We start from the raw sequence: 10,155 nt of genomic DNA on the forward strand, positions 1-10,155 counted from the left end.
ATCTAGTGACAGAGTTTTTTTTTTAATATAACATTCAAAAGAGCAAATCCAAACCATATATATATTATCAACATATTTAACGAGAAGAATAGCATAACAAATGCATATTATAGTATTTTTATATGAAATGGATTGACAGAAAAGTTAAATGTTTATAAATTAATTTATCAAACATTAAAAATTTATTTTTTATTTGAACCACGGATTTTTTTCCTTTAAATTAGTTACATATATTGGTCTTAATTTTAACGTTCTTAATTATAGTTAGAAGTTTATCTCCATCCGTATCGACACAGCCTGTCGTACACAGATCTTTATTTCCGTATTGGCCTATTTTTATGTTTTAGGTAGCATTGCTAAAGGAATAATGTTTCTTTAATATATCCTAGGAGGATTTACACCTATATCATATATTGATAACAGAGGTATATAGCAAGTAAAGAAAAACCGAAATATTAAATATTAATTCAAGAAAAAGAAACAATTAAATAAAAGAGGTGAAGGTAGAAATTATAAGATATGTAATTAAAAATATATGATTGCAGAACGAAAATGATAATCCTCGCAACGTAACTAAATATAACATAAAAAAAACTAGTAATGTCATGTTTTTCAATTTAAATAAATATTAAAATAAAAATTTAAAAATTATTAGGGATATAGTCTTTGTCATTAAATTAAAATCATCATGAAAGCCTCGAACCACCACTCCCATTGTTACCCCAGACCTGCAACGTTTCCTTCTTTCTCTTTTTCTTCTAAAGGTTGAAGTGCACTCCTTTCCTCCCAAAAATCTGCATGCAACCCAAATGACACCTATAAAGAGCCAACAATTGGTTACCTAGCCTAACCTTTTTTCTCTTTCCTTGGTTACTTGCACAGAGAGCTTCTGCAAATAGAGTTCAAGGTTCTAATCCACAAGGTACCAAAATCAATCATATATATATATATATAGTTTGTCATTTAATTTATTGCATAAAATTTAATAGATGGATTCCTATTCTTTATTCGGGACTAAAACCATCTCAATTCTTAAGTCTATTTGCTAGCTTTTAATTTTTGTAAGAAGAAAAAAGAAAACGAGAAAGACCACAGCCACAGGGGTGCACTAACTCACATATATAAAAGATTGTCGGTCAAATTATAAAACTTGCACAATGCAAAGCACTTGATTCATGTCCAGTCTGATAAAACCTATTCTAAGACAGAGTTTTAGGGCATCTGTGATTCCCTTATCACTTTTGATTTTAAAAACTGTTCCCAATTATAATTAAGTCCATATTACTCTCAATCAATATTTCTTATCCAAAATCAATTAAATTTTGAAAATTATTTTCAAAATAAGTGTTTTAAAAAACCAAAGAAACAGAAATAGCTAGCTGAGAGATCGATGTTTTTCCATCTTCTTTTTCTGTTTTCATCTTGTTCAACCTCACATTCTATTTTGTGTTGCAGCACCACCCCCATCAGTTATCTGAGCGCAAACTTGTTTATTTGTATTTTTAAAATTAAAAACAATTTTTAAAATAACAATCGAACACTCTCTTACTGATCATGTTGTCAATATAAATTAACAAAATAAAAAATAGCCCTTTTAAAAAATATTTTGTTCCTGGACAGTCGCACAACCCAAATAATATAATGCCAGATATTAGTCTAAACCTTCTGTTAGGAAGCAGCAGAAGAAGAGAAAAGGCACAGATAGGGAAAAGCTAGATTTTTTTTATTTTTATTTTCTGTTCTTCCTCCTACAGTGCACAACCACATATATAGGCACTCGCAGGGCACAACCCGACAAACATAAACAAAGCGCAATAACCAAGTAACAGAAATGCTGGTCTATTCCCGACAGTACTAAGGAACACGCACTTGCAAATTCTAACAGCGCCAATCACACATAGTCCTGGAAACGCTGAGGGGCTGTTATTTTCCTTTTGGGCCTCTCGCTATGGGCTACCTTGGCCAAGCTTGGTCTATTACCTTCCTATATTTCTTACCTTGTAAATCTACTGTGAAGAAAGAAATGAGCAAAATGTTCATATATAATGTAGCACAACCGTAAAGCCTAACCCAGCATAGATTGAAGGCCAAGTATTGTTTGAAAAAGGCATGTAAAGGAATATGAGCCTTATACTTCTTCGTTAAAAGCAAGAAAAAAAAATCAAGTTCCCCTGACCGAAACAAATAATATCTGTACAGAAAATGTGTATCTGTGTAGGTAACCAATGTAATAAAATCTCAAACAACAAGCCAACACCTTCATAGGGCTAGCACATAGTTGGATTCTCTACAACCATTACTGCTACAGCAAATCCATTTTACATCGATTTCAAAATGTATACTAGATCGATTTTAGAACTGATGTTGATCAGCATGATGTTAAATGTAGTCAATCTATTTAACATTGGTTCCAAACCAATGTAGAATCCAGAAAATCAATCTTGGTTCCTCACAAACCTAATTATGAAGTGGGTCACGTACATGAATCGAGCCACATGGTACATCAGTTTATCCACAAAATACATGTTGAAAGTTTCACATGCTACATGTGTTTTTACTAGAACCGATGTAGAATCCATTTTTTTTTTTTATAAAAAAACTTACATGTGATTTTGAGTTCATTGTCCCAAATTTTATATATGTAATTATGTATCTTTCTTTTTTATACATTGTGACCTATATGTTGTTAGTTTTAGGTTTGATAATCAATAAAATTATAATTAGATTGAAAGCTGACAAGACCAAGTGTTTAACGTCAAACCTCCCACAAAATAAGGATAAAAATCATGGTTAGTCAAGACTAAAGAAATAACTCCATTATTTATATAAAAAAATGATACAAAAGAGTCTCCAAGTACATATAAACACTGCATCCAAATGATCAACACTAAGTCAAGCACAAAACTTATAAAATGACAAAGATATATACAAAATAAAAAAAGTGCATGCTCACTTGACTAGATCTGTTGATGTATGCTGTAATTCAGTTAGTTAGTAACTTATTTTGAAGTTAGTTTGACAACTATGAAGTTTGTTATAGCTACATGAGCAGTATGTATAAAAATAATAATGATCATCAATGAGAAGTATGAGAATACAAAAGTTTTTTTTCGAGAATTCTAAATCCCCTCTATTTTCTCTCAATCAATTCCTTCATCATCTTCTCTTATTCTCCAACATAGAGTGACAGTGAGTACATAGTGTGAGTGTGTGTGAGAACTTTATTGTTCCAACAAGATCAATTAAGGGCTAGATGAATTGACTAACTAGGACTAGTATTAATTTTTGGTGTGGGTTCAAGTATTGTTCGTGTGTGGATTATGAGTTTGTCGTTTGGGGGAGAAGTGGCGTGTGAATGAAAAGAGTACAATGGCAGAAAGTGAATGAGAAAGTAGGTGCTGGTGAGTGATAATTGATTACGTGTGACAACTAATAAATTGGAAACAAATGAAGAAATTGTATTACATTAAGCCCTTTAATGCACAAAATAGGCTAGTAGGCCACTCCACTTTTCAAAATTGAAACACTACTTTCCAATATCACTACAGAGAAAATAGGCTAGTAGGCCACTCCACTTTTCAAAATTGAAACACTACTTTCCAATATCACTACAGAGAAGAGGAAAGGAAAGGACTAAGTTATTTCTTCAGCACTTCACCATTTCTAAAACAACAGTAAGATATTAGTGAACAAATTACACTTTATTACTTTAGTCGGGTGTGTGTACTAGTGATCCAAATTTATAGTTTATTATACGTTCTCACTATTATTGTGTATTTTTCTCTAGTAGATTAGCAGCTTGGTCCATAAAATATTTTCACATGCAGTTTAGTCCTTGAATTTGATCATTAAAAGAGTTTTTTTTTTATCATTGAAAGAGTCAAATCTCAATTTTTTAAAGTTGAATAATGTAGTCCTTTTATTGGTATAAATTTCATAAATTTAAGGCATGATTTAAACTATATTTAACTTAAAAAATTAAATTGCAAGTAGAAAACAGTCGTAGGAATTAAGTTGGTAATTAATTTACTCTTTCTTTTTGTTTTCTTTTTTTCTCTGTATGCATGCATACAATACAAGTGATGACTTTTGAAACCATCCATCTTCTTGACAGTCTAAGACCACTTCCTTCTAAGATTTTATTTTCAGTTACAAGGTAAAAAATTGATTATAAGGACTTCAATCAAAATTTTGTTATTCATTTGAATTTTGAAGTCTTTCAATTCTTATTGCTACTTTTCTATTGGCCTGGATAAAGAAACTGTGATGGAGTGATGTGGCATTAGCATTCCAAAGTTTGGATTCTCTATGACTACATGAAATCCTAGAAATCAAACTAAACTCTAAATTTTGGACAATTAGGCGGTAAGTGTAGGAGTAGGACCTGGTAGTTTGCTTTTTTAAATGCAGAGAATCCTGGTCTGGCCATTTCAACAATAGAAGCAATTGCTTTGGTAAGTTTCTTTTCAGGTACTATGTTGTATTGCCTAAAGACTGGAACAAGGTCCCTCACTCGTAGATTTTGGATAAGAATTTAATTGTTGAATAATGTGGAATTATTTTAGGAAATAGTTTTTAAAACATGAAAGTGAGAAGGGAATCAAACAAGCCTTTAATGTTTGTTTTTAGTCTAAGTGACATGGGGAAATTGTTCTTATTTAGGTTTTTATACAGGGCAATTAAGGACCTTGTGTTGAAGCGATTTGCTTTGCTAATATACTCTAGTGCTCTGTCTTATTCAAGTAAAAGGCTTATCCAATTTACTAAAATAAAATCCAGATAAAGGGGATTAGTGGAGATGATGTTGACTATCAAAGAGGAAAGATGCATTTGGAACTAATACAATCCTCAAAAATAGGGGAGAAGTTTCTAGGTACATTGCTTTGCTATGTTGATATTATTAATTCTCTCTAGTTGTTTTATAGAGGTTTCTATGAGAATCTTGGCAAGATTTGACTCTTATAATATTGATTATAGTAGATGTAGTGTCATTGGTACTTGTTTGAATGTGTGCATCAGTGGCTTTAATTTTTTTTGTTTGTTTTGTCTCATGTTTACTTTATTTATCAAGTTTTAAGGAGTTTGTGGTTAGGTTGTTTGACTGTTATGTACTAGTCATTTGGTGACTTAAGCTTAGTTGTTGAAGTTTAGCTGGTTAGTTGTTAATTTCTCCGTCTTTCAGATTTAACTCAATTTATTTAAGCAATATCTTATGCAATTAAAAAATGTGCATTTTGTCGTTTAAGAATATTCAACTCTCCTCTCCTTTAATATATCTCCAAAAATACTTGGAATAAAAATAAAGGTGTGATTAACATCATTATTTGCTAGTAGTAATTGTTATCAATCATAACAATAACAATGGGTTAACAATCAAAAGGAGAAGGGTAATTGGTTAGATTGTTGTCATATTATTTATTTTTTCTATTAAAAATGACAATGTATATAAAATAATTTCTCTTAAGCTATGCACAAGTGACTATATGGAATAACTTATTTGTCCTTGAATTATTTATGTTCCTTTTTGCAATCTATAATTTGAATATTAACTAGTCTAGTTCAAGTTTCAGCTTATGAAATTTAAGGATTAAAAGGTATTGATCAAAGAAATAAGATAAAACTAGTATTGTGATATGAAAATATTAAATATTTTCAGAAGTTTAAAATATTTAACATGTTTTATGCAGAAGAATCAACTACTGCTAAAGCAACATCAACAGCTAGCACAATTATGGTTTGGCTTTCACTATATTTGTTATGCACTTTGGTTTTGTTTTGAGCTGAAAACTATATTTCTTTCCTTGTATTTTTATTATTTTGTTTGACTATAATATGAAATTTTATATGCCTACTAAACTACATGCATTTGTTGCACTTATTCACTTTTCAACAGATTAGATTTTATAAATTTTTTTATGATAGACACTATCCTCATGGGCTATTTCCAGTGTTGAGGAGGTTGCTTCAATAGGCCTTGACATTCATTTTTTTCAACTTTATGTGGGTATTTTTTCCTTAGTTATGCAAACGTTAATATTAATATCTCCTTTTATCTAAAATCCTGAACAATCTTGTCTTAATACCTAATATGTTATTGTTATCTTCTTCTCTCAGGTGTTTAAAGATAGAAATGTGGTTGCTTAGCTTGTGAGAAGAGCTGAAAGAGTTGGTTTCAAGGCAATTGCCTTTACTATGGACATTGATATTCTTGGTCGTGGGGAGGTTGACATCAAAAATAGGTTGGCAACCATTTGGAAATTTCAATTGGAACAACCTTTCCACAAAACTTTACATGGTTCATCATGGTTGAATTGATAAATCTCCCACTTTAAGATATTTACTTCTTAGTTTGAAAGTGTGTTTTATAAATTTACATTGCCACCAAACTTGGTTTTGAAGAATTTTGAAGGATTGGATCTTGGAAAGCTAGACAAGGTGTGCGATTACATTGCTATTTTACATTATTTGTTTTGAAATTTTGAAATAATTGGATTTTTTTCATTATTGATCATATTATTGTTGTTACTATTACTATTTGTTGTCTGGAATTAAATTGCAAACTAGTGACTCTGGTCTTGCCTCTTATGTTGCTGGACAAATTGATCGGTCACTCAACTAGAAGGTGATATAGATCTTTCACACATATAATTTCCTAATCTGTGACACTAAATATGGAAGCAATAACATGTACAACCTTGTTTCAGGATATCAAATGGCTTCAATCAATCACTTCATTGCCAATTTTAGTTAAGGGTGTACTTAGTGCTCAAGATAGTAAACCTATCAAATATATGCACTTTGTTTCTTCCTTGTCCATTTATCTATTTAGAATTGTTTTCTCAGTCTTTAATCTTATCCCATATCTAATAAAGTAGCAAGGATAGCCATACAAGCTAGAGTTGCTTGAATCATTGTTTTCCAATCATGGAGCTCATCAACTTAATTGTGTCCCTGCAACTATTATGGCTTTGGAAGAGGTACTAGATCCAAACCATTTATGGAAATTTTATACTAATTGAAATAGACATGAACCACTTGCTATCATTCTTGCTAGTGGAACTAAAGTCTTATCCTTTATTTGATTTTATTTCATAATTCTTTATGCATTAAAACTTTAAATTTGTTATATTTGAATCATTGCAAAATTCTTTTTCATTGTCTACTTCCTTACTCATAATCATTGCATTTTCATCTTCTTTCTAATTTTTTGGGTCCTATTGAATAATGTCCTCTTTCAATTATTGAAACATATTGGAAATAATGGTTGCCTGACTTGAATAGGTAGTTAAAGTTGCATAAAGGAAAAATTCCAGAATTTTTGCATGGTGGAATTCGTCGAGGGACATATGTTTTTAATGCCCTAGCTCTTGAAGCAGCCGGTGTATTCGTAAGTACATAAAAGCTTGATTACCATTATAGAAAATTAAATTGTTGAATGCTTAACTTCAGTATATATGTGTTTGTTTGCCTTATGGAATATGTCAAGGCAATATGTTCTTCTATTTCATTGTAGGCAGATGATCTATAATGATCTACCTAGCCCCACATTCCTCATTTTGTTACAGATGGTGAGGCTAGTGTGAGAAAAGTACTTCAAATGCTCCGTGATGAATTTGAACTAACAATGGTGCTAAGTGGTTGGCATTCGCTCAAGGTGATAACTCATAACCATGTTGTCATAGAGTGGGATCACCCAAGATTTGCTCTGAAGTTATAAGATGACAAGACTCCACCTTATTCTTCTATATTCTAAAATAGAAATTTTAGGATAACCTTTGTTCTTATTTCATGCTCCTATAGAAAACTTTGTTACAGTGAGTTAGGCATTAGTCATCCATTAGTAATTGCTACTTCTTTATTTGTTGTATAGAATAAGTTTCTACCTAGACTCATTTCGTTGCATTTGGGGCTAGGATTTGGTAAACTCTAGAAACATGATTGCAATAAAATGTACTTTTTTTTCTTAGCAAAAGATTAAGTTTTATGGTCAACTATCTCCCATTTTTTTAATTTGTATTGATTAATCTTTTTCTATATCAAACTTTACAATTTGAAGATTACTATTATTATTATTATTATAAGTTTTTGCACCAAAAAAAATAACATTGGTTGATCTAAAACTGATGTAGAAAGTGTCTTTATAACATCAGTTTTGGGAAAAATCAATGTTATAAAGGCACATTCAACATTGGTTTTTGTCAAAATCGATGTGATAAACACATTTAACATCGGTTTTTTTTGCAAAATCGATGTTGTATATTACTTTCAACATCGATTTTTTTATAATCGATGTAAAAAATACTTTAGAATACACAATTTTGATCATATTTTTACATCAATTTCAATCATAACCGATATAGATAATGGTTGTTTCAACATCAGTTCTAGAACCAATATTGAAACTCCTCTAAAATTGATATTATAATCCTTTTATGTAGTAATGTAAAATTGTGTCATTGTTTTATGAGAACTATTTTCCTATATATGAATCATATATCACTATTATATATGTGATCTTTATAAAAAATAATAATTTATCTAACACTTAGTAAAAATATTGCTAAAATTCTTTAGCAACATTTTTATTAACTGTTGTAAAAAAAATATTGATAAAGATCATATATGTATTAACGTATGCATGGCATGTTCCAAAATCACATCAAAATTTCTTAAACCAAATAGTTATTACATTTTATATTCTTGTTTTGGCCAATCTTATCTCATTTAATGCTTACATTCTATATATAAGCTAACTAGATTTGTATATTTTGTGCATGCTATATGACTATATTTTTTTTCTCAAACACCACTTATATTGTTTTACTACTTATAATTTCATTTCTAGATTTTGTCAGCATAATTATATAAAATATTGTATAATTTAAATATCCTAGCGACAGAGGATTGTAAAGAGGGAGAAAAAAAATGAAAGATTTGACTCCGTTGTACGAGTAAGTGTTTTGAGTAACCATTTTTGTCATAATTCTTACTTGTGCTCTTATGATGCCATGAAACCATTCTTTCTTGTCATAATTCTTACTCAATTACACTTATTATATATAGCAACAAGCAACAACGCATAAGCAACTTCCACGTAAATTTTAGTAATGTGACCATTGGGCAAGAAAGCACTTTGATTAATTAGTCTAAAACCCGTGATGGTAGGAATAATGGACTGACATGGCAATGTTTGAAATTAGTCATAAGATCTAGATTCTTGCAACTTGGCTCCAAAACAACAAAAGTGGGTGTATAATAATTAATTGTTTCACAACACACCGTCGTTAAGGAAATTCATCACCATATTAATTAGTGTTTCACCTACTGTATAGCAATGACTTCCAAAGAAGATTTCAAGAAATTGAACCATCAGGCCCTCTGTGTTTATAGCTAGCCACCACTTTGTATACCACTTCCATATCGCTTAGGCCAACTATATATTAAAGGCTCATTTTATACCTTTGCTAATCTTGAGAGACAGGATTTAAATATTTTGGCTAGCAAGCAGTTGTGTGTCAATTCGATTGAGGAGGCCGATGCAACATTGGTCCATATATTATTTCATAATGCAATAAGGATTTATTTGAAATTATTGATAGTATCAATTTTTTATGTTATTAATTAATTATAAACTGCTATACATTTTAAATTAATTATATATTGTTAATTTGAATGAAAATCATCATGCCTAAAATTATACTTAGAATTTGAGCTTATAAAAAATAATATTAGTGATTTAATTAATTGAAAATATAATTTTGTTACAATAACAATGTATCAAAATTAAATTTATGATGTAAACAGTGGCACCAATTATTCGAAAATTACTTTTTCAAGATCATCTAAGTGCATAAAAGAAAAACCAAAGACAAATATAACATTAGGAGTGTTCATGATAAGACAAGTTAGGATGAATTTATTCCTGTGTCTACTTTGACTTCAAATTTTATTAGGGTAACTTATGAACCCAAACTCAACCTAAGATCCAACAATATATATATATATATATATATATATATGATAAGATTCAGTTAACTTGATTGATTAATATAATATATCAATCATAATATTATATATTTAAATTTTGGAATTAAAAAAGTATAAAAGTACAATTAAAGTAGATTTATAATATATCTCAAGAGAAATAATATCAAT

General features: G+C 30.0%; 1 long non-coding RNA gene across 8 annotated transcripts; it reads left to right on the forward strand.

The window, feature by feature from the left end:
• The first annotated feature begins 705 nt into the window (after positions 1–705).
• LOC100780399 (uncharacterized) lies at positions 706–7,966 on the forward strand. 8 transcript variants are annotated; one of them, XR_001385988.2, is made up of 7 exons: positions 706–922; positions 4,780–4,873; positions 5,688–5,734; positions 5,923–6,000; positions 6,115–6,977; positions 7,282–7,387; positions 7,514–7,966. It is a non-coding gene; the product is annotated as an uncharacterized lncRNA (long non-coding RNA). The 8 variants fall into 8 exon arrangements; XR_005889521.1 differs by lacking the exon at positions 4,780–4,873 and having other exon boundaries at positions 5,688–6,000; positions 6,115–6,435; positions 6,565–6,622; positions 6,705–6,977; XR_001385987.2 differs by having other exon boundaries at positions 5,688–6,000.
• Positions 7,967–10,155: the final 2,189 nt, after the last annotated feature.

The sequence above is a fragment of the Glycine max genome, chromosome 18, assembly GCF_000004515.6.
Source record: "Glycine max cultivar Williams 82 chromosome 18, Glycine_max_v4.0, whole genome shotgun sequence".
Classification (NCBI taxonomy): Eukaryota; Viridiplantae; Streptophyta; class Magnoliopsida; order Fabales; family Fabaceae; genus Glycine; species Glycine max.